The following is a 25,831-nucleotide window of genomic DNA, read 5'->3' as shown; positions in this document are numbered from 1 at the left end:
GTACATTTCACGTTCAAATCATTTGGATAGTGGACTTGAGCCATACACATCTTCCAGGCTTCGACACCAGTGAATCGTTATTTGATAAAGGCTGCTAGCAAACCTTGAGTGTCATGGTGTACTAACTCTTTAATATACATGTATTCGATTTAGCTAATTTTGGTAGGTACATCCTGTGAACAACACTGCATTCCTGCATCTACCAGTCATTACAGATGTCAATCATTGCACCAACACGACACCTATTGACCATGCAGCACTGGTACATCACCTAGCTAAACATTGGTCAGAGTCCATCCCCACGTTCGTAGGCAAATCACAAGAGAACCACATTAGGTTCCTGAACAAATTTGAGTAATCAGCCACCTTCTCTCTGAGTAATGCAGAGAAGCTGAAATGCTTGAATTTTGCTCCCAATAGAACAGAATTCTACTGGTGGCAGTTACAGAGTGCCAGTGTAACAACTTTCGAAAGTTTCAAAAATCAGTACTGGAACTTTAAGATCCAGGGCAATGTCAGGGCCCAACTGCATTCGAACAGGTACGATAGTAAAAAGGGTAGCTCGTTGGAAGCTCACATCTCTACGATGTACAAGAGAACTAGGTACCTAGACATAACAATGTCTGACGAAGAATTCATCGCCATCATGCTGACTCAACTACCAGAGCCATACATATACAAATGACAGGGCACATCTAAAGGGATGTGACCAAGTTCGGTGATCACTTGCTGATTGTAGACAAGCTACAGAAGTTACAAAGGACACAGACTAGCAAGGAGGAGCCTGATCGTCACCCTCCTCACCACTACAAGCAGGGGCCAGTCAATAACTACTGGCAAAACCGGCCTAACAAGGACAGACAGGCCAACATCCACACTCTGAGCTAGAAAAGACAGCCCGAGTACATGCAGTCTGGTCCCATGTACCACAACAGGGGAGGCAAGTACCACGGTAAGGCCAGCAAGAAATACCATGGTGGTAAGCTTTACCACAATGGCACCTGGTGGTCCCAGAGGAAGGGAGCCACCAGTGGAGGGGAAGAAGACTACAACAACAAGCAGAAGCAGGGAGGACGGCCACCCAGAAAGTCATACTTCTACAATCGTCAAACGTTCTCCGACGATGAGGCCGAATACAGGCACCACAGTAACAAGAGTAGTTATGCGTCAGGTGAAGAGAGAAGGCAGGACAACCGAATGCCACAACACAGGAACCCCGCTGACCAGGATGCAAGCTGCGGTCCAGCCCATTACAGCAGCCTGTCCAGCAGCCATCAACCACCATGTTCATTAACTACCACGTTCATCCTCCATGGACAGTATCATCATCAGCAGGGTTACTTTCAGCGCAACATGCCAGTCAGCCCAGTTGCAGCTGAGTTTCAAGCTGCAGTTGTCAACGTAGCTAGAGGGCAAGAGAGTTGGAGACAACAGGCTCCAACTGCACCTGCTGCCAGGTCAGGCAGTATGGGCAATGAGTAACTGTTCGTCACAGGACAACAAACTGGATTTACACCTTTTAGAGACCAGTATAGTTTACCCAATACACTATTCATCACAGTATTCGATCAGTTTCTGATTCAGCAAAGGTCCATGGCAGGACACAATACAAAACAGCATCACACATACAGTGTTAAACAGATGCTTTGGCCTTTGTTTACATTGGCTCACTCATTCATAATTCACATGTAGTTTTTTTCAAATTCTTCCTCCATCTTCTAAACCTTCTGATAAAACTTAGCCTCTCAACCGGTTAGTTACTATGGGCTGGTGATAGGCCCTCAAATGCATTAGGTTATACTTGCCTATGCAGCACTGTGTGTCAGGTTCAGACAATACATAGCAATTATTCTGAATCACTTTTGTCACCATGTAGGGTCCGTCAAATAACAAAAAGAATTTTTTTGTTATCTGGTCCCACTTCTTACTGATGTGTGATGTCTTGCATAAGACTAAGTCTCCAACCTGGGACGGGTCCCGGTTGAATCGCCCCGAACCATGACCCACTATCCAGACTCAGGGGTAGAAACCAATAACATTTATAGCTATGTAAGTTACCGTAAGTTTGTATGTATGGTAATGCTCCGAGAGAATGAGTTTCTGTACAGGGAAGTTGTTGAGGACGATATACCTCAGGTCAAGGCAGTGTGTCCAGAGATCACTCTGCAGGTCTACGGCCAAGATAAAGCAGCACTTATAGACATCGGTGCTGAAGTTACGTGTGTCAGTGTGTCAGTGGAGAGTTAGTGCATCAGCTGGAGCACACAGGAGTCAGCATACCTAAGATTCCAGTTCTGCTCTTAAGATCATCGGTGTGACTTCAAGAGCCAGTCCTATTGTCAATCGACAAGCATTGTTAAATATTACAGGACTTGGTCAGCCTAAGAAAATGACTGCTACGGTTGTGAAGGATCTAGCCAAGCCGCTGATTATAGGAACTGATTTCCTAACACAATTTGGTGTGATGGTCAACTTTAATTTGTGGACTATTACTGCAAGAGACAGTCCCAAACCATTGCCTTTAGCAGACAGATGGAGCATAAGAGAGAAGCTTGTAGGTAGGTAGATAGGTTTTACCCCACATGAAGCAGTGAGTTTGGATAGATCGGTGGCGATCGACCCGTGTTCTACTTGCCCAGATATGACATGAAACGGAAGAGACAGAAGAAAGAGTTGGATTACCAACATGAGAGGAAGTGGAGCAGCTGATCAACCAGCATCTGAGATCAGAAGCCACTTCCAGACAGAAGAGGAATAGTGCATCCAGAACCAAGAAGTCCCAGGTTGGAGACTTAGTCTTATGCAAGACATCACACATCAGTAAGAAGTGGGACCAGATAACAAAAAAATTCTTTTTGTTATTTGACGGACCCTACATGGTGACAAAAGTGATTCAGAATAATTGCTATGTATTGTCTGAACCTGACACACAGTGCTGCATAGGCAAGTATAACCTAATGCATTTGAGGGCCTATCACCAGCCCATAGTAACTAACCGGTTGAGAGGCTAAGTTTTATCAGAAGGTTTAGAAGATGGAGGAAGAATTTGAAAAAAACTACATGTGAATTATGAATGAGTGAGCCAATGTAAACAAAGGCCAAAGCATCTGTTTAACACTGTATGTGTGATGCTGTTTTGTATTGTGTCCTGCCATGGACCTTGGCTGAATCAGAAACTGATCGAATACTGTGATGAATAGTGTATTGGGTAAACTATACTGGTCTCTAAAAGGTGTAAATCCAGTTTGTTGTCCTGTGACGAAATAGGCAGCAGACCACTCGCACTTCGATTTTGTACACAGTGTCTAATGTTGTATTAGATGTCGCAGTTCAGTTTGATGTCAGACCTACCAGGCGGCTACGATTCGACAGCTACACATTAGCCTAGCCAGGTGTGAGCTAGTATGTTTTATGTTTCATCAAGTTGTTTGTTTACAAGTCTGCAAGTATTCATCTCAACCCATGTATTGATCTGATATGTTTCAACCAGGTTATTGTGTGTTAATTTCGCTGACCAGCTCTGCGAAGACTAAGCAGCATGCGAATAAAGCAGTTCTAGAAGCCATGTGACTCTTGCATACTACAAGCAACAAGCACCTTCTATGTCTATGTTACCTGCAAGTTTGGTATCCAAACTCAGAAGAAAAACACTAAACTATTATTGTATTTTTGTTGCAAAGGAAAATTACATTTTAATATAGTCACCTATTCGGCCGCAACGGAACTTTTAATTTTAGGACTTTTGTTGATATTACAAGTCAAATACACCTAATATAATTGGTTTCTCGGCAAAACCTGGTGAACTTTAGCATAACATTAACTTTTTTTCTTTGAATTCTTTTTTTTTTTTTTTTTAGATTATCCAGTAAATATGTAGTCAGTAGTGATGGACAGAACGATTCATTTGGCCGAATCGATTCATTTGAATCAACTCCGGGTAATGATTCGTTCAAAAATATTCGTTCATTTCGTTCTTTTAGCTCTGAGTACGGGATGTAGCTCCTATCAAGTCATAACTCGTTCATCCTCTAGAGTATTAGTTTCGTCGCTGCAGCTGGCCTCTTCCTGTTATCGCCTGCGAAGTTATCATAAAGAGGGTGGCTCGGATAGCTGATATTTCAAAGTTTCGCTGTATACTGACTGTTACAAAAATATTGACTTTTGATCACAAGCTTTTTCCTGCAGTGTTACATATATAACCGGGCGCATTTTTTAGCATGATAGCATTGATGATGATTCCTCTATACTCATGTCCAAGCACGTTTACCCCAGATAATGTCACGGTGGGGAAGCTGCATTGAACCTGTGGATTTCATCGTATTTTTATTGTATGTTGGTTTACCATTGTTTTCCGTGAAAGGACTTCGCAACTTACAAACCTGGAATTGGGTGGGGAATTTTTCAATTTGAAAAATTCCCGACTCGACCGAGAATCAAAATTTGTATCTTTCGTTCTCCGGCCACGATCTGAACACACTGGGTTACATGTCAGACATGACATATTAGCAAGCTTTTGCAAAATTATTTCATTATTCATATAATAAATTAGATATAAGTTAATATACAAAAATGTACTAAAATAAAACCATTGATAAGGAACTTATTTTGATTTTTTTTGTTTATATATTTCTTTAAAATGTAGTAAACATATCATCCACAACTAAACAACTTCATTTTAGGAACATTTTAGAAAACCAGTACAAGCAATGTTAAGCATGTAAAATAACACACAAATAGGGCATATTGTAATAATATGAGACAATTTGGAGCCTATTGGGGATTTGAATGAATGAATTGAACAGCTGAGTGGAAAAAGGATAACATTCCACAAACTGGCGAAATGTACCTCAGATAGCCATTTTGTAGTATTTCTTATACTCTACCCATTTAGTGTAAGAAGGATAATATTGCAGTGGTAGGCCATTGTTGAAAATGATGCTGAATATTTCATTGAGATGAAGGAGGATAAAATTCCAGGAATGTTATCCTTCTTCCACCCAATAGAAATGTTATCTTTCTTCCACCCAATATTGAGCTGGAAATTGGAATAGACATCTATACAACTTCAGTGCATGTTTAATTATAAACTGGTAAAATATGGCACTCTGCTTTCAAAATACAGGTTGTGTTTGAATGTGTACAGAATAAAATGTTACAATACGAAAGGTTTTTACAATTTGTAAAAAAAGAATTGCACTGCTTTATGCTACTTGCACTGCTGGTGTATACTTGTCATTCATGAATTTTATGACCTATATGGCTGTAACTACATCGGTTATTCTATTGTTTTGTGTGTTGTGTACATTGAGGTATGTTGTTCTGTTTATAGGTTAGGTTAGTGTTGTGACCTTTTTTGCCAGCTTTGATACAGTTAGTAAGATAATACAGGAATATTTTGTGGATACTGTGCGAAATGTCAGATTCAGAGGAAGAATGTCTCGAGCCTAATAAAAAACGAGGTAAGGTAAACAAAGAAATGCATTCAAAAGAAAAAAAGAAAATACCAAGAAGAAAGGGTGAAGAGTTTGTAACGAGTGAAGGTTTGTTAGTGGAGGCTAAAATGACAGGCGCAGACTGTGGTTGCTGTAAGCAATGTTTGGTTGGCTTCAGTGTTAAAGAAAAAACACAACATAATAGCGACTGTTTATAGCGGACATCTCAAAAAAATGAACAAGACACGTACCTTTTAGGATTGATGGAGAGATACGATGTTGGTAGACATCGTTCTTTGTCAGAAAACTCCAAACAAAACACACCATCCTTTAAGTACTTTGCAATGAAAGCAACCACACGGGTTGATGTTTGTCGTAAGGCCTACCTAAGTTTGCATGCCATCTCAAATAAGGTCGTCCAACGTCTAAACAAGCTTCTCGAGAGAAATCAGCTACCTATTGACTTAAGTGGACAGCACCAAAACCGTGGCAATACACTGGAAATAACTACTATAGTCATGATAGATGAGCATATTTCCTCTTTTCTTAAACATGAGTCTCACTACACTTCCGTTCCTGTCACATTTTTGGAATCGGATTTGACTGTTCGAAAAATACATGATCTTTTCATAGAGCGTCATCCTTCACTAAAAGGAACTGTAAAGTATGGGTATTATTTAAAACATTTCAAAGAAAACTATGGTTATAGGTTTGGTATGCCTCAAGTTGATGTATGCTCGACCTGTGAAGATTTAAATTCAAAGATTAAATCTTCAACTCTCAACGAAGTAGCAAAACGATTTGCAGTCGCTGAGCTACTTATTCACAAACGACGTTCTAGTAAGTTTTACAAAAAACTTCAGGATGTCACCAAGTTCTGTAAAAACAGAAATAATGCCATGGGTATTGTTTTCGACTTTATGCAGAATCTTCCACTGCCTTTTATGCCTGTTCAGGAAATGTTTTATTTGCGCAAACTGTGGTTCTTTGTCTTCAATGTTCATTATAATCATCAGTATTCTACACATACACAAAAGGGGTAGCTAAAAGAGGCCCTAACGAGGTATGCAGCTGTGTCCTAGACTTTGTTACGCCCCTCGTGCCCAAAAATTATATTATTTTAAATTAATTAAAAACACCTTGGAAACTGCTGGGCAAAATATTAAGAAAATTCAAGTTAATTACCAGAGGGGACACGAGGTGGTGAACAAGACAAAATTTACACTCCCTGCACACTAGTAACTTGGGAGTTCGTGGATCGTTGTGTAGAAGAAGGTATATGATAAATAAATACACTATATAAATAATTTTGTCTATAGGTTTTCCTGGTTTATTATTAAGAGGATTTGTTTTAGCGTTATGTCGACATGATAATAAATATCTTAGCAATTAACAAAATTACGGGGGCGCCCCTAGATTATTTAAAACAATACACATTACACCTTAACAAACAAATTATTACATTAACAAAATTTCAAGTATAGCACCAAAATTTGATTCTCCCAACGATTACAAATATATGAGTTTCCAGAGTTTACATGTTCCTGAGGATTACGTTCTTAAGGCACTGCTCGCTGGTATCTTGATAATGGATTTAGTTCCTTCTATGGAAGTGGAATATTTATATAGCTTATATCACCCGGGTCTTCCCAGGATGACGTCGGACCGAGAGGAAAACTCTTCTAAAGGGGGAAATCAGCTGGAGGTCCCGAAGATCATGCGGGGAGCAATTTCTCTCCCCGGAAACTTTGACCCTGTCTGAAACACATGTCAAATTCAAAAAGAATTAGACCTGCGTCCAGACAGTCATACACAGTCGGCGCGAAAGGCCAACAAACGGGAATTTGAGGAGAAAAAAAAATGGATTACTCACCAAACAGGGTGTGGAAACAGGGCTCGCGAGGTGTCTCGCGCCGACATCAGCATGGCGCGTACCGAGAATTCGCGGATGCGCGAAGGAAACCAGATTTAAAGAATAAAAAATAAAAAAACATTTAACTACACATGACTTTTTCTAAAAACTACCTCTGCCTGGCTACTGTACAAATGGGATCACATCCCTTAAGCAACTGACTACATCTTTTATGCAACCGAAAATCGCCGTTCCCGCGAAAAGCCTCTTAGCACAGAGGACGCCGAGAAGATGTGGTCAGTAGCCGAGGTCAGAGAACTAAGTGCCGGCGATGGCGGTCAAAGCTTCTAATTAAATCGGGCGCTCAGCCCTAAGAAAAAAGGAGGGGGGAAGGTTCGGCTCAGGGCCGAAAACATGCGGAGGTGCCCGAGGCGGGCGTGACAACAACACGACATGCGCGCTCTCTACCGGCGGTAACAGGAAGCTACAAAGAATCGACTTCTACAGGCCGCGAGAAGCAAGCATAGGGCTTAAGGGTGCCGCAGCGCTGCTCTCTAGCGACGTAAAGGGGAACTAACTGAGGCGGTGAGCTGACTTGCCACTAGGTGTCACGATGGTGAGCTCTGCACGCTGGCGACCAGGCCCGCGGTTACTTTTTTCTCCGCTAGATGTCGGGGACGACTCTGTAAGACCAGGGAGAATGTCCTTGAATTAGGCCATCGTCTTGGCTAAGTTCCCGTCAGGTCACTGCTCCTAGCTTGATTTCTCAGAACTAACGTGGAGAAGGGGGAGGGGAGGGTGACAGAAAACGCCACTCCGCTGGGAACACCGGGCCACTGGAGCCTCATTCGTGACGAGACTTGCTATTCTCAGCAGGCCTCTCAGAAGTAGCAGCTTGCAGCCCAAAAGCTACTCTATGCAATTTTGGTCATGAAGGGAAATAAAATTACAAACTCGGGACGTGACTGCAGGCGAGAGAAAATCAACCGGGCTGCCCACATCCACATTAGACAGCAAAATATCAGATTGGCCCCCTGAGAAAGGGGGCTTCGGTCCACTGGAATAAAGTTTAAATACGTGGCGTACACCGGCCTAACATAAAGTAATCACCCCCTTAACAACCAGATAAATTAAAAAATAAGATTTCCCAAAAAAATTTAAAATTATAGAAAAATTAAAAAAAGGTGACGAAATGCCTAATTTCTGGCACAACTTCGTAGACAGAATTCCTGAAGAAGTGAAAGAACATCACATATTTAGTGATGCATGTGCCGGACAAAATCGTAATCACTCACTAACCCGGCTGTTATTGGTACTGACCATGACTGGAAGATTCAAAGTCATGAACCAGTACTATCCTATTCGAGGACATAGTTTCTTGCCATGTGACAGAAACTTTTCAGTCATCAAACGAGCTGTTCACAAAGAGGATCGTATTTATTCACCAAACCAGTATGAACAGATTATTCGAGGTGCAAGAAAGCGTAATCCTCACTTTTTAGTGAAAACTGATGAAAGAAACCACATACCTACTGAACTTCAAAGACTGGTGGCCACAGTACTTTAAGAAAACTCCAAAGGACATCCACAAGCATGGTCTTACCTTCAACATAAGTACATGCAGACATCTTGTGTACAGAAGCGAGTTAAATGGCCATGTGACAGCTTCTGAGTACATTGATGGACTGGTTGAGAACACATTCAAACTGAAGAAACAAGACAATGTGCCACTGCCCAATGAAAAAGCTTATGTTGGTAAACTTCCTATCAATCCGAAGAAGCTGCAGGATATCTCCAAAGTCACACATTATGTAGGTACCTGACACCTATAAGCAGTTTTATGATGAGATTCTTCAGTGGCCGACTTCAAACTCAGGAAATAGTGATGATGAGTGATACAGTTGCAAACTGGTTATTGCAAGACTGTGTACAAATTCCAAACCTTTGTGTTCTGTCCAGTAATACTTTTTCATAGAGTTTTGCATGTGTGCTGTTTAATATACTATGCTGTTTCATATTGTGCTCTGTTTAATATTATTATTACTTTTTGGCTAAAGTGTGTATATGTAAGTTCTGTTCAGTGCAATACCTTTTTGCATGTAATAAAGAAGTGTGCATGTTTGTTTTAAAAGTATTACTTTTCAGCCATAGTGTGTACAAAATATCAATGTATATCGTTCTGTGCAATGCTATTTTGCCTTAAATAGTTTCCAGGTGCATTTTCTTTGTCAAATAGTGTTCGTTTCTCTTTATTATGTGTGCCAGTATTTTGTTAAGTGTAATGCATTATAATAAAATATTAATTTGCCTTGAAGAAAGTTTTTCTTGATGCATAACAGCTGACAAAATATTATATATGACTATTAATTGCCTTAAATGTGTGCAAAAATATATTTATTATGTTTAGTGCATTAATATCTTGTATTTAATGCATTATTTTTTATGATTTTGGGTTACAAACATTATTTATTATTACTTTATTGACTTACACCTACAGTTGCTCAATAGTGAAGTTTTTGATCAAAACTGTAGTTTTCGTACAAAACAGTTTTTCCTATTTTTCTCAAAACATGTATATATGGAATATGAACCTTTACCCACTCAGCTGTTCATATTAATGAATGAACGAATGAATGATGTAATAAATATGTCAATATTGACGATGAAGGCTGATGGAAATTAAAATGAAACATTGACATAGTGAATGAATATGTGTAAATGGGAGTACCCCCGGTAAACACACGAATCACTTTTAACAAGTGAGCGAATGCCTGACATTGCATTCATTGCATGTTGGATGTGAACTATTGCAAGGTTTTTTTTTTTTTTAATAATTATAAAACTGTACGAACATGTGAGTTTAGTTACAAATAGGCTACATGTAATTTATAGCTTACATTGGTCTCAGTGGTCTGCAGAAAGAATCAATTTGGTTTGGGTGATTTATTGCTATGTTCATTTTATCTACGGAATATTTCAGAAACTATCTAAGTGGATTGGTTTGTTTCTTCAAAACACACTAGCCTTTTAAAACACCTTAATCCATTTCATCTAAATATTTTTTTCCAATAATTTCATTAATATTATAATATATTAATTAATTATTGGCTAAGGTATCTCATGTAAATGTTGCCAGTACTGCTTATATTGGTAGCACTTATTTTACTTTTGGTGGGAAACTCTCCTGGATATCTTTTGATGAACAGTTTACAGTACACCTGTTTGTTATAATGGCTGCAGAAAGAAGAGGAAAACTTCTTGTACAGCTTGCCTTAAAAGCATTTTCTGAGCAAAGATATGATAGTCCTGAAGATATTTCACCAGGAAATGTAAAAATACAGGTAAGCATAACTACGACATATGATGGGGTTCTGTTGTGTTAATTTTTTTATTAATTTTATTTTCAATGTGGTAAATTAACTTAATTAACGTTAATTAAGTACCATAGCTTTAACCAGTTAGAATTGAAATAAGAGTTTTGGTTTTTAATGAAGATAAAAACTTGGTTACCTAATATGTGTTTCTTTCTACAGGAAGTACCAGACAAGGAGTCACATGTAGTAGGCCTACATTCCGAAAATAAGTTTGAAGAAGTGAGATACTTTTTTCTGGCATTGTAAATGAAGGTGTTCAATCACTCATGATGAAGAAGTAGCCTACATACATCATTGTCACCAACAGAAGAATTTCAAGAGATTAGATTATATTCTCAGTTTCTACGTACATTGGTTTCGGGAATTATATTATACTGTAATTTAGTTGAACTGAATGCATTATTTGCTGTCTTAAAAAAAACCAGAATGGTCTCTAATAAACTCACAAATGTTTAAAACTGAAAAACTGTAACTTCATAACTTACGAAGTCATAATCTTGTAAACTATAACAAGAATATGCTATGTACAGTTTAACAGTGCTCAAGTACCCCAATGTATGGTGTCACAAGTAATATTAAAAAATACAGAACTTGTGTGTTCCAGAAAAACGACACTGAGTCTAATGTGAGTCTTGATGTCGATCATAAAGAAAGTCATTTACATATTTTTTCTGGCGACTCATCATTTGATTACAGTGGTGGGGAAAACCCAGAGGTAGGTTCGCACTATTTTCTAATACTGAGATGCTATACTATTATGAGAGTGATATTTAAAAATTATAATATTCTGAGCTTTTGTGTTTGTAGGAAAACATCAAAACAGGGCGAAAATCAAGAGGAAGAAAAAAGAAAAAGGAAAATCAAAGAACAGTCAAGGAGTAACAGGAAGAGGAAACGAAATAGCAACCAACCCTACCACAACTACAAGTACAAGCATGTAGCACATAAACTGTTTGAAGATTATGAATGTCACTGCCCTCTCCAGTGCAATCAGAAAGTGGGTCTTGAAGAGAGGAAGAAGGAGTTTGACAGATTCTGTAAGTTGAGTGATTAAACAGAACAATATATATATATATATATATATATATATATATATATATATATGGAGCCTTGTAACAGAATACTCTAAAAAGCGACAGTATGGACGTGATCCGAAAAAGAAGCAGTTTTCAAGAATTTTTAGTTTATCATCAGTACGAGTATGTAGAAATATGTTCTGCAAGACTATGGCAATCTCTCCATGCAGGGTTAACACGGCACTCAAAAAAGTGAATGGTCGACTACCGTTAAATGATCAAAGAGGAGTTCAGCAAGGAGGCTGGAACAAAACATCTGACATCAAATTGAAGAAAGTTATAGCACATATTAAGAGTGTACCAACATACACCTCACACTATTGTAGGGAAAATGTTTCTTCTAAATATTTGCCACGAGACATGACACTGGAGAAGTTGTACAGTGCTTACAAAAGTGAAACAGTAGACCCTGTAAGCCTTGCAACCTACAAGACAGTATTTTACGATAAATTTAACTTAACAATCAAACCGGTCAAAAAAGACACGTGTAACAAATGTGATACATTACATAACCAGATTCAGAATGACAACGAAAACAGTGCCAAATTTAAAGAAGAGCACCAAAATCATCTTCAAATTGCTACTGATGCTCAAACCATGTTGAAAAGTGACATGAAACTTGCAAAGTACTGTGCTGATACTGAGTGTCTCACCTATGATATGGAGAAAACTTGACCATTACCTCGTATGCCAACCAGTATCATGTTTTATACTGCTATGTTTGGCTGGAAGGAGAAGCAGGTAGAGGAGCGCAGGAAATTGGTTCTTGTCTCCTCAAGCACATCACCAGTAGATTAAATTCTGATGTAGAAACACTAATCATGTGGTCAGATTCCTGTGGCAGCAAAACCGTAATATCAAGATGGTTCTCATAATGAAAGAAATTTTACACAATCATCCACGATTGAAAAAGATAATACTTAGGTTCTTGGTTTCTGGGCATAGCTTTCTCTCTAATGATAGGGATTTCGCAGATATTGAGAGAGTACTCAAGTACCAACAAAGGCTATACACACCTAGATTACATCGATGTTATGAAGACATGCCGAAAAAGAAACCTCTCATTGTTTCAAAAATGAATACTGGAGATTTTCTTGGAACCAAAAAGATTGAAGGTTCTATTACTAATAGGAAAATGTCGGAAGACAATAGAAAAGTAAGTTGGCTTAATTCCAGACAAATTACACTAAAGCGCGAAGAGCCATTCCTTCTGTACATCACCACAGATTTCAGAAGTAAAGATAAACTTTTAATCAATATTAAAAAGATTACTAGGGGAAGGCCAGAAGCTGATCATATTTGGGAACTGGTGTCATTGTGGCTAAATGGAAAACGAATTACAGCTGCGAAATTGGTTGATATAGAATCCATTAAACACCTTATCCCAGGTGATGCAGTAGATATACGATGGCCAATGATGCTCAGGAAGATGATGTAGATGGATTAAACAATACATTGGATTTTGACATTCAATAGTGAAATGTTTGCTAACATTGTATTTCATATAATAATAATTTTATGATGTTCTCTATCTAAATATGTATTTATATTCCTTAGAATATTCAGTGTCAAGAGGTCAGTATTTTTTTTTCAAAATATTTTATGTCCAAATAATTTTAATTGTAAACCAAATTAGTTCATGAATACATTCGCTATTAATATATAAATCAAACTGGGATCAAATAATTCCAACTGCCAAGATTTTGGTTTATTTTGCAGTGTGATAAAAATATGCATTTACTAAAGACTAACAACCAGTATTTAAATGTATTAACAAGGAAATGATGTAAGTTTCTGCATTTATAAAATTAAATGTGATGGTTCAGAAAACATGCACACAAAATACATAAGTATTATTTTCTGCTGAACATATTGTACTGTGCTTAACAAATTTGCAGAAAAAGACCAACCCACATTTATTTGGAATAAAATATGGAAAACTATCTTTCGGCATAAATATTTTTGAGAGCAAGATATATGCTCATCCTAGATATTCCAATATCAATTTCATATTCTTTGGTGAGCCTCAAAATATTTCAAAGAGCATTTACTTTAAAGCTTGTTTTCTCTCTTTTGAATTTCTATGTCTTCGATGGCTTCTGCATAACACCATTCAACTTTACTTATATCTTGTCTTCTTGCTGTGAATAACTTTACATTTGCACGATCATGGCACAGAATAAATAAGGGATATCAGAAGCGAACTCCACTGGCCAATCACGAACTCGACCACGTAGACGGCCGCCATGTTCTGCGTTTCCAACGTATTCGTGTTCTTAGTGTATATGAGCGACAGATTGTTTTGGAATAATATTTTGGTGATTTTGTGCAATCGGATTTACTACTCAGATTCGTAGGCAAGTAAATTTGTCTGCAAGAATTTCCTTTCAAATTTTTTTAATGACTTGATTCTTGGAAGAATGGAAAAACGTAAAAAGCCTTGCGGGACAACGCACTGTTCAGCATTTAATTGTTCGAACAACCGGAGGCAAGCTAAGAAAATAAGTTTTTTTCTCATTCCCTTTGCACCCAGTACGGTAAGTTAATGTACCGTATGTATCTAGTTGACCATTTGTAAATATTTATTAATACTGAGGGTCTATTGTAGTTTTTAATACCGGACTTTTTTTTAATGTACTTAAACTAACCAAATATCCGCACTACAGTAGATTTTTTTAAAGTAGTTGGAGATTAGGTTTAAGCTAAAAAACAATGTAACCATAAAAACAAGTACACGAAAGAAAATGATACGAAAAAATCTTGAATTGTTTTTAGCTTTAAAAATCTAGTATTGTTTAAGAAATGATTTGGTAGCAAGGTCAGTCCTATTGTGGTTATTGTAACATAGGCCTGATGATTGCTTAGTCTACCGAATGTGCAAACCGATTTATTTTAATATTACACTGTTAAATTATAATATGTAACTTATGACTTATTACATGTGTAAACAAGCAGGAACTTAGATAGAGTTGCCATCAGCCAAATAATTTTACTGCTTGTCCATAGTTGCAGTACCTATGTATGTTAAATCCAATTTTATAAAAAAAAGGGTTTTTCGACGCACTAAATTAAAACAAGTAGCATGTACCACAATATCAAAATGTACATGATTATTCTATCAAAAGCAAATGATCAATTTGGATACGCAAAATAGAACTTTTTCCGCCTGTTCAAAATTTATAATAACAATATTACAGTTATGCACAAAATTCAAGTGCTGTGTTAACATGTTTGCAGAATGTGTGTCTTTATAGGGTTTGCGTTTGTACAGTTGGGAATTATGTTATTTCTTTATCATTGCAGATGCAAGAAATGGGTGATTGCTTGCAGACGAGCAGATTTGCTCAACAAACCCCCTGAGTATCTGCATAAGAATTGTACAATATGCACTGATCACTTTGAAGACTGTATGTTTTTGAATGATATGAAGAACAGACTTCACAGTCATGCTGTTCCGGCAAAATTTGATGTTCCAAACCCACCTCCACTTATTCAATCCCAGAGAAAGTTGCCAAAGAAGCGAGTATCTGTGGGCAGCAAAACATCTTCAGTTCAAAGTAAGTGTTATCACACATTTTTCAGTTTGGAGATACATGCATACATATTCTTTCAATACATGAGTTTCAATGATGATAGTGTCCCATATTTATTGATCATTTTGTTTTGATTGTCACATTTGTTCATTTTAGACCTACCTATGGCACATCTAGGATGATATTACAATAGGTGAATGTGTGTGTTTGTGCCACATACCTTTTTTAATATTAGTGTCTTGTTAACTGGGTATGTCCAAATAGGCTAATCTCAAAAATTGTAATTTTTAAACTCTGAAGTTAGTGATGATGTGATTGAAATAAGTTTGAAAACAAATATTAGCTGCTGTTATATTATTATGTTTGCATCACTAGTTCTCATGAATGTTGATCCTAGAAGGCAAATGTCTTCCTTATGTGTAAGTATTGTTCGTGAGGTAGCTTACATTTACATTACATTGTTTTCCTCCATATTCTGTTAAAAGGGGATTGAGATAAATTTGGATTTATTTACACATGATATTTCATTGTGTCTGGCTCATGTTAACACATTTTAGATTTACTCAAGTGAACAAAAGAATGCATACTGTAAAGAACAATAAGGTTCTATCTTATTTGTTAAGAATCATTGTAATAACTAACTTGGTTCGAAGCAGCAGTAAGTTACATCATAAATTTGGGCTACTGGTATCCCATTCCTCTTGTGGGTTACATATGTTATGACGTTATGAATGTTAGTAAAAATAAGAAGTAATGACACACACTTTTAAGAAAATGAAACTGGTTTATGTTATTCAAAGTATTTTATGAAAATATGAAACATGTGTTCAATATGTCACTATCTCAGACATAGTAATGTATTTTGGAAGACCTGATAATGTAGAGCTGCCAACTGTCAGATTTTTTTAAAGATCTTGTCTCTTATTTTTAAAAACGTAATATGAACTTCAAGTATGCAATTTATAATTTTATATTAACATTTTATAGCATTTTGGCAGCAATAAACGGTGTAATGATTTATTTTCAGTTTAGACAGCTGCTTCATATTTAGAAAGTGATAGTTTTTTAAACTGCCCACCTTACATGCTTTTATTTGTGATTGCCTTGTGATACAGTGTTATTTTGCTGTTTCCGTAATATTGGAATATTGTCTGCAGGTGATATGCCTGTTGAGCACAGTGATTCCCATTTCGCTGGGACCACTACTCCAGTGCCATCATCCCAACTAGTGAGCTCACCCAGACAGACACCATCCAGGCCAATATATTCACCCAGGAAGGCGGCATTGCAGAAACTGGCTTCCAAATAGAGATGCAGGACAGCGCGATTGAAGAAGCTTCATGAAAACTGCCGAAAGGTGTCATCAGTTTGTTCTTGCCAGTCATTACCACATAAATTTAAGAAATTCATGGAGTTGTTCAAAACACAGAATAATTCCCGGTATTCTGAACCTTTGAAAAGTTTTGCACTGTCTGTCCATTTTTTAAGTCCAAAAACATATAAGTATTTGTGAACTCATTTGCCGCTTCCAACGCCAAGGCTTTTACAAAAATTGCTATCAAAAGTTTCTGTTGGAGAAGGGTCTACGGATTAGGTAACAAGTGTTTTGAAGGTAAAAGCAAGCGAACTGAGTCCAAGGAACAATAACTGTGTTGTGTGTGTAGATTAAATGGCACTGAAGCTGCATTTTCTCTACAATCCGGTTAAAGATGAAGTTTTAGGATTTGCTAGGACCAGTACAGTAGGCAAACCAGAATTAGCTACATCTACGCTTGTTTTCATGGCGAAGGGTTTGTTTCAAAATTGGAAACAGCCCTTAACCTATAACTTTGTTGCAGATTCATGCCCCGCTGAAAAAGTAAAGGAAATTCTGTTTTCTTTAATCCAGAAGTTAAAGGAAGTTGGTCTGATTGTCAGGGCAGTGATTTCTGATATGGGGGTCTAACTTTTTGGAAATGTCTAAATTACTGTCCGTGACACCAGAAAAACCATATTTGGAACTGGACGATCTGAAAATATTTTATTGTTTTGACACATCTCATTTAGAAAAGTCATTAAGAAACAACCTTATGAAACACACATTTCATTTTGATGGTAAAGTAGCACGTTGGAAAGACATAGAGACAATGTATTTGCAGGATAAGACACGTTCCAACAGACTGGAAAGTAAACTCACTGACAACCACATTTATTTGAATGGTTTTTCGAAAATGCTAGTGAAATTAGCAGCGCAAGTTTTAAGTCATTCGTGTGCAGCCGCCATTAATACAAGTGTTGCCATGGGTTTACTTCCTGCATCTGCCTCTGGTACTGCTGAACTGTTGCAGAAGTTTGACATTATCTTTGATTGTGTAAACAGTTCATCTTTGAAGTCTCCAAAAAAATATAGATCTGCTCTGACAGAAACCTCTGGTCATAAGGAATTCATATCCGAGCTCCTTGTTTTCCTGGACAATCTGGTAGTAAGGAATCGTTTAGGCAAAGATGTTACCAAAACTATCAAGTGTTTATCTGGCTGGAGGATTTCACTTCGTGCAATTCTTGGTATTTGGGAACAAGTGAAAACGCAGGAGAATGTTCAGTTTCTGTTCACCAGGAGACTGAATCAGGATGCACTGGAAAACTACTTCAGCACTGTACGTCAACAAGGTGGAAACTGTGATAATCCTACACCCTACCTTTTCTCTTGTATTTTCAAGAAATTGCTTGTACAGGTTGAACTGCAGGGCTCGCCCACCAGCAATTGTATGTGTGGTTCTGACAAATGGATTGTAAATGTTGCAGATCTTTCTAAAAAAAGTACTTGTTGATGCAAGTTCAACTCAAGTTGTAAATTCAAGTGTTTGTTGTGTTAATGCTCAAGATTACCGCCATCTGAATGTTCCAGAGCAGAATGTGTTAGTTTACATTAGTGGCTATCTTATGTCTAAAGCTCTCATTCGACATTCTTGTGTAGTATGTGAAAACTATGCACATACTAATGCCATTCTCACTGACAGTTCACAATTGTTATGTTATTTCAGAGCATATGAAAGTAATCGTGGAAATTTTGGAGCTTTCATGATGCCTTGTGAAGATTTTGTTAATTTCATTGTTAAACTTAAATTGTTCCAGCCGTTGTTTGAGAAACATAAGACACATTTAATTGCAAACACCATTTTACAAGCATTTGAGCGTGTTGACTTCTGCCATCCTTGCCCCAGTTTTCCAAAATTATTTACTATGAAGCTATTTTAAAGAATGAAGATATACCATTATGTGAAACGGTACAACATAGACATATATTTTGAACGACTTCAGAAGAAGAGAAGAAACAGGAAAGCCAATAAAGTTTTACACAGGTAATTGTGCTTCAACAAGTGTGTGTGTGTACTCTTGGCTTACAGGTATATGACAAACTGCAAATTACAGTACAGTTAATTTTTCTCTGGTTAATCCCATTTCTGTTACGACTCTACTGTATTCTATTGTATTGTATCGTTGTTAGATTCTCATGAGATACATTTTGTCTTTCAAATTTTGAATACCAGTAGCAAAGCACAGTTAAATCTATTAGTTGAGCATCTTCATAGTATATAAATATGTAAACATGGTACCCTATATTTATGTAGATTCTGCATTTATGCCAAGTGATTGTTGCACTTTATCTGTTACTGCATCAACAGTGTTTGTACAATTATGTCCTTATAAACAGTAATCATTACAGCCCAGTGCAGGCAATTATTAAGCAGTTCCAATGTTTCTCTTCAACATAAATTGATTGATAAATTTTATTTAGGATTAGTGTTTCTTACCCCATTGTGTGGTTTGTGTTTCAAAACATATTTGTTTACATTTTGCTACTTATTTAATGTTCCATGCTGACTTTATATGTTTTGGCATTGAAGCGCACATGAATGTTGCCATTTAAGTTAATGTAATTAATGAGTCAGTTGTGTATGTACTCATGTTTATGACAGATTTACTGTACACAGCTTGTATGCATTTGTAATGTATTTTGGAGAGGCTTTTTAACTGTAAGTTGCAATCATATCTCCAGCACTATATAAAATATTTTTTAACCTAATGTTTTTAGTAATATAATATATTAGCTGGTTATACAGCTTGTAGCTTATGGTAATTCAGTTTGTGTTAATATTTTTTTTACAGTTATTTTCTTAGCGGTAATTTTGACTTTTAATTTTTTTATGGAAAAGTCCTTGTGCAAGATTTTTACAAATGTCCATTTTATTTGCTACGTTTTTATTCTTATACAGTTGGCAGTGAAAGGTATGTCTCTTATTCCTTCTGATGGGGTTTTAAGATACATAAGATATTATAAAATTAAAAAAATAATAATTTCACTATAAATTGTGAATGTTAAATTTTATCAAAGACATATGATTAGAACTAAATCTAATAAAAAAATTTTCTCTTACTACCCTGGCTTCCCTTAAGTAATATACAAATTACATAAAACTAGAGAAAACCTATAATGTCTCAAGTACTCTTGTAATTGTGTTGTATTTGCATAATGTTATGTTATTAATTGGATTGTATTAACATAATGTAATTTTATTACCATGTATCTTGTATTTATAACATGTATCAAATGTAAAACAGCCTAGAGTTGAATTTAGGATTAATAAATTGAAGCGTTAGGATCGCCGCTTCCTTCAAACACCGCCCGTCTGCGCGGTCAGCGGCTCGTCGTCCCCTCCTTCCTTCCCCCTCCTAGTGTATGCCTGCTTGCTTCTCCCCTCTCCTCCTCCGTTCGGCGCATGCGCGCTGCGCGGCACATATGTTATAAAAACAGACGTTTTCGATTTATTCGGTCTTGTTCTTCGTGTATCAACTAGCTCGTCTGATTTCGTTTAGTCTCTTTTGAGAGCTCGAGTAATTGTTAGCCAGCATGTAGTCAGTCAGTTAGACTTTAACTTTGTACGACGTGCGCGACCTCGGGGGAAAGAAAATGTAAGTTGGAGTAAGGCGGTGGCCCTTGCCATAATGTAAACGTTTGTTGAATTTTGTGTGTTTTGTCTAAATTCCCTTTCGATCGCCACCTGGAAAATTTCTTTTGGATTTAATGTAACTTGATTTAATTTAACTTCATTGGTTTGTAACTGTTCTCCCCTGAGTCGTCGACGTACGTAAAACGTATCGTAAATTTTCATTTTAAGATTATGTAACTTATTTTTGTAACGCAAGTAATGCGCATAAGGCAGTGGGATTTCCCTGCATTTTGGCAATCTTGTAATTTGGCAGTTTCAATGCGTCTGCCTTAATGGCCCTTAATGCGACCGCACATGTTTTGTACTACGTTGCGCCGGCGTATTTCTCACCTTTTATGTGGCCTTGATAATGGCTCGTTCACTATTGCTGTGTGTGTTAAACTCTTAAAAAAACATTTTGATAACCTTGTTATTTATTTTTGTTAAGTTTTATTAAAACTTTATTGTTGTTTAAAAATTGTTGTGTTACAAATACCCGTTCGCAATCCTTGCCATGCTATGGCGTTCCACCCCGTCCTTATGCATGCAGGCATTACAAAATAAAAATTAATAAGTAAAATATTTGTGTAACTATGTGAACTAAAAAAAAACTCCCTATCCTCCCCACATCCACCCTAAGAATCTTACCTGTACAGTTCCTGTAAGCAAGTAATTATGTTCAAGACATTCTATGAAAATAAATAAGGAAGGTATTGGAAAGATTTCTGCTGTTGGAAGCTTTTTTAATTGCCAAAATGTGAGGACATTTCTTTAGTTTTAAGTCTTTCGTTTTTGTAACAGAGGCCTACACTTGGTACACGAATTGGTTACCTATATCAAACTGATGTGATTGGATCCCGAAGAAATGGACAAAAACCTTTTTATATTAATTTGCAATGTAAGTAGGCCTACTTATGTTTATCTCATTTTTATGCTGTGAAAACTGCATAGACCAGCTTTCCTATAGTAGGGTTTCATCAAGACAATCATTTATTATAACTTACACTTTCAATACGAATCTGCGTGATATCTACTATATAAATACCACTAAACTAATAAGTAGGCCTACATTTACTATAAACAAACGACTTAAATGCATAACTCATTTATAGCAGTACTAACCTTGAATCACGAACCTGTGTTCTGTTGCAAAAAAAAAACATGCATATATATATATACATATATATATGCGTTTACCATTGAAATTTCCGATGGATTTTGAATACGTATTAATAAATTAGTAGCATTTTATGTCTTATTTTCTCGAAATCCTACACTTCGTAAGTGGACATATTAACAATAAAATACCTGACACGCACTGCACATCTCCAACTCTACTACAGCCTCCCCCCCCCCCTCTTTCACAGCTATCGTCGCACTGCAGCAACAAAACTGCACACAAAAAGCATCTAAGTCCAGAAAATGTAATACATTACAGGGACATGATATAAAATGCTACTGTTTCTTTATTAATAATTTGCATGTTTTAATACTTTTATCTTACAGCTAGTAAAAATTAACATGTTTCGTTAAGCACAGAACAAATACAAAATAGTCATTTACATTACTTTTAAGAAACACATGCACTTTTTTATTATGATAAATTACTAGTTATGTCATATGTCCGTTTTGCCCTCAGTCCTCGAGCACATGCTGATGTCCAAAGTGAAAAATATTCTGTCTCGCATGCGTTGCCATCTAGTGTCAGTTCGTCTTGGGTTTCGAAGAACAGTTCAAATAGTGGTGTAGTCAACTGGTATTCCGAACTTGTGCGTGACAAATTGTTAAAATGTGTTATTTTATTTTATTATAAAGTTTAAGACTGCGGGCGTACATTATAACAATGTATATTTTTGGTATTTTTTATTTATTCTTTCGTTTATAAATTTATAATTATATGGTTAAAATATGGAATTCAGAAAACGTAGTCAAGTATGGGTTTTCTGAGATTTCATCCGGACAAGCTAAATGTGATCTATGTAAGTGCATTTTTTCATACAAGGGTGGATCAACAAGTAACTTAGCTAGACATCTGAAAACAAAACAAGTGGGTGTTAGTTATTCAAGAGAAAAACGATCCAAGACTTGCAATGAAGATTTGTCTGAAGTTCATCCGTTAGTGGAACAGCCAGAATCAACAACAGCAGAAGCCGTATCGGACACAAACACGCCATCAACATATGTATCATCATTGGCAATTACCTATCACCCGTTAAGTATTGTTGAAAGTGTAGAATTTAAGAACTTTGTGAACATACTGAATCCTGGTTATGCACTCCCAAGTAGGAAGACTGTCTCCACAAGTTTGATACCACAACTCTACAACAAAACTGCAGAAGTTGTTAGAGCCGATCTAAGTAATGCTTCAGCAATTACTACAGACGGCTGGACGTCGATAACGAATCAGATTTACTTATCTCTGACAGCTCATTTCATCAATGAACAGTGTGAACTTAAGTCATATCAGTTGGACTGCTTTGAGAAAGACGAAGAAAGGCACACAGCTGAAAACATCGCAGGAGAAATAAAACGAGTCGTGACTGAGTGGGGTGTTTTCAATAAGGTATGTGCTGTCATTACAGACAATGCTTCGAACATGACTGCATCCATTCGTTTGTGTACATATTCCATGTTTTTCACATTCAGTTAACCTCGTTGTTCAAGCTGGAATACAAGAAATACGTGAAGTACAAACGAAAGTCAAAACGATTGTTGAATTTTTCAAGAGAAGTCTACAGGCCACAGTAAAACTCCTCGTTTCACAAAAACAGATGGGACTTCCTGAGCATAAGCTTATTCAAGATGTGGTTACACGATGTAACTCCACATACGATATGTTTAAACGTTTTATCGAGTTGAAAGAAGCCATAATTTCAATACTGCCTCTTTTAATTTCACCCATTCAGCCACTCACTCAAGACTAGTGGGAGGTTCTACAGAATGCCTGTGAAATTCTTAATGTGTTTAAGGAAGTGACAGTGGAATTGAGTAGCGAGATGGCAGTGACGGTTTCCAAAGTCATACTTCTTCGACAGGCAATGCTGCAACATATTGCAAGGATAAACACGAATAGCTTGCCCGAAAAAGTTAAGAGCATGGTTATAAAATTGCAGGAGCAACTTTCTAAGAGACTAGCATCGAACATAGAAGATAACATTATATTATCGGAAGCAACTCTTCTTGACCCACGTTTTAAGAAGCAGGGGTTTCAAGATGACAATGCCTTCAATTCTGCATATCAGCAAATTGTCTCCAAAGCCAGTGAGTGTTGTAGTTCTCAGCTGGAAGAAATTCCAGCAATGCAAGACTTCAGTGAAACCAAAGTTGCGTCTAGTTTGTTGTGGAAGGACTTTGATTCTAAAGTGAAAAATCTGAAACAAAATAGAATTCCTAGAGCAGCTGGAATCATAGAACTTGACAGGTACCTCCAAGAGCCGTTACTACGAAGACACGAAAATCCGCTTCAGTGGTGGAAGCATAAAAAGCATGTTTACCCCAGACTTTATGAAATCATGAAGAGAAGACTGTGTGTCGTGGCAACGTCCGTTCCATGTGAAAGAGTTTTTTTCCAAGAGTGGTCATATGGTATCTGAGAGGAATGTTTCAAAAGTGATTTTTCTCAACTTTAATTTGAAGTAATATTTCTTCTAGTAACAGAAAATTTCTTTGCGGGAGACAGTGATAGTGACAGTTGCTGATATAAAACCAGATTATCAATATTTTACTACTTTTGAAGTTGAAGAAATTAATGACCAGAATGTTTACTCTCTATTGGTAGTAATGTATATAAATGTAGACCTACACATTTTGAGAGAAAAAGAGACAAGTGTTCAAGTGTTATTTCTACGAATCAATGCGAAGACACATAAATGAAGTACAGTATTCAACCAAAAAATGGTGAGTGTGTTTCACATTTGTCGTTAATTTCCCTGTTATTTTTAATTTGCATGGTTTGTTAATTTTTTATTATTTACAAAGTTTTTGTATGTTTGTGTGAAAAATTAAATTATTATAATTGCTTTAATTGTTGAATAAACTAAAAAATAAAATCTTTAAAATTAGGAATTTTGTTCTCAGCGACAGATTGAATAACAATTTATAACGTATTTTTTTCGACTAGTTAAAAATAAGAATCAAGTAATAAACAAAACAATTAATTTAAATGAAAAAAAAAGTGTGAGATGCTCTAATTTTTCATAATAAATAGACATTAGTGATATAAAATTTAAGACAATGGATATCAAGCACCCCACACTTTTAACTTAAAAAAAAAATTATGTTATACTTAGTTGTAATTCATTCTGCTGCTGCTGTAAACAAATTGCTTAAATTTAAAGATTTTTTAGTTAATTAAAAATATAAGTACATTTTATAAATTTTAATTATTTTTACTTTTTAATTTATTAAAATTATTTTTTTTTTAAATAGATTTCCCGAAATGCACAACAAAATCAATCTTCAATGTCTCGAAAATTTCGGGGGCAATAAACCCCCCTTTCTCTTTTCTGCAAGGCGGTCCAATATAGCCTGAAGACCCCGGAAGCATGTACTTTTATTGTCCCGACTCCCGACTTTCAAAAAAATGGGGGCAAATGCCCTTCCCCTGAAGGACGACAAAAGGGTGTGGTGAGGGGTGGGGAGGTTAGGAGGTGTAGGACACCGCATGGCTCGGCAACACTCCAGATCAAAAGAGATAAGATTTTCAAATTTAAAAAAAAAAATTATTTTTATATTTTTTTGTAAAAAAAAAAGAGGGGGGGGGGGGGGGCGAAATCAACTTCGGGCATATATCCCACCATATCCCGAACTCATAAATATAAAAACAGCATGATTATTGCCCGAAACACAAAAGAAGTGGTTTGTTGTTCCTTTTACACCCCCCCCCCCCCTTTTTTTAATATCATTTCAAATAGTTACGACAGTTCGAATTACGTTAAAATCGACTTCAATTTTTTTTTTAAATTATTTATTTATTTTAGTTACAAGTGAAGCTCATAAAAGTGTGCTAAAAATAAATTCTTAACTGCAACTAACAGTTTACATTGGCAGTTCAGATAATTTTCATTTAACCCTATTTTCCTTGATCAGGTAGCATTTTCTGTAGTAAATACGTGCACGCTAAATTACCAATTACTCCGACTACCGGCGTCATGATTCATTTCACGAATCACACTGGCCGAGTGGCAGGTTTTCATCTCGTTCTTTCGCCGTTTCGTTCTTCTGATTCCTGACGATTCATTTGTTCTCATCTCGTTCTTTGATTCCCGACGAGTCATCTCGTTCTTTGTGTCCCGACGATTCATTCGTTCTCATCTCGTTCTTTCATTCCCGACGAGTCATTCGTCCTCATCTCGTTCATCTGATTCCCAACGATTCATTCGTTCTTTCGCAGTTTCGTTCTTCTGACTCTTTCAAGCAATCGACTCTTAAAGAACTGATTCTTTGTATCGCGAACGAATCGTATGATTCGGTTCTCTCTAAGATTAGTTCTTTTTGAACGACACTACTAGTCAGACTCCCCAGTGGTCTTTGGAGAGGGAATCTCTGTTCTACTGAAAAACTTGAGCTTAGCACGGCAAAAACTATTAAAGACT

General features: G+C 36.7%; 1 protein-coding gene and 1 long non-coding RNA gene across 4 annotated transcripts in view; one reads left to right on the top strand and one right to left on the bottom strand.

Moving 5' to 3' along the window:
- Positions 1 to 25,831, bottom strand: part of LOC134527719 (uncharacterized) — a 260,507-nt gene that overhangs the window by 78,947 nt on the left and 155,729 nt on the right. The gene's annotated exons all lie outside the window — the stretch shown is intronic.
- LOC134527717 (uncharacterized) lies at positions 13,766 to 17,467 on the top strand. Its single transcript, XR_010074255.1, has 3 exons — positions 13,766 to 14,271; positions 15,038 to 15,291; positions 16,425 to 17,467. It is a non-coding gene; the product is annotated as an uncharacterized LOC134527717 (long non-coding RNA).

The sequence above is a fragment of the Bacillus rossius genome, chromosome 1 (genome assembly GCF_032445375.1).
Source record: "Bacillus rossius redtenbacheri isolate Brsri chromosome 1, Brsri_v3, whole genome shotgun sequence".
NCBI lineage: Eukaryota > Metazoa > Arthropoda > Insecta > Phasmatodea > Bacillidae > Bacillus > Bacillus rossius.
Note: the sequence above shows the minus strand (reverse complement) of the source record. Positions and strands in the feature narration are given on the sequence as shown.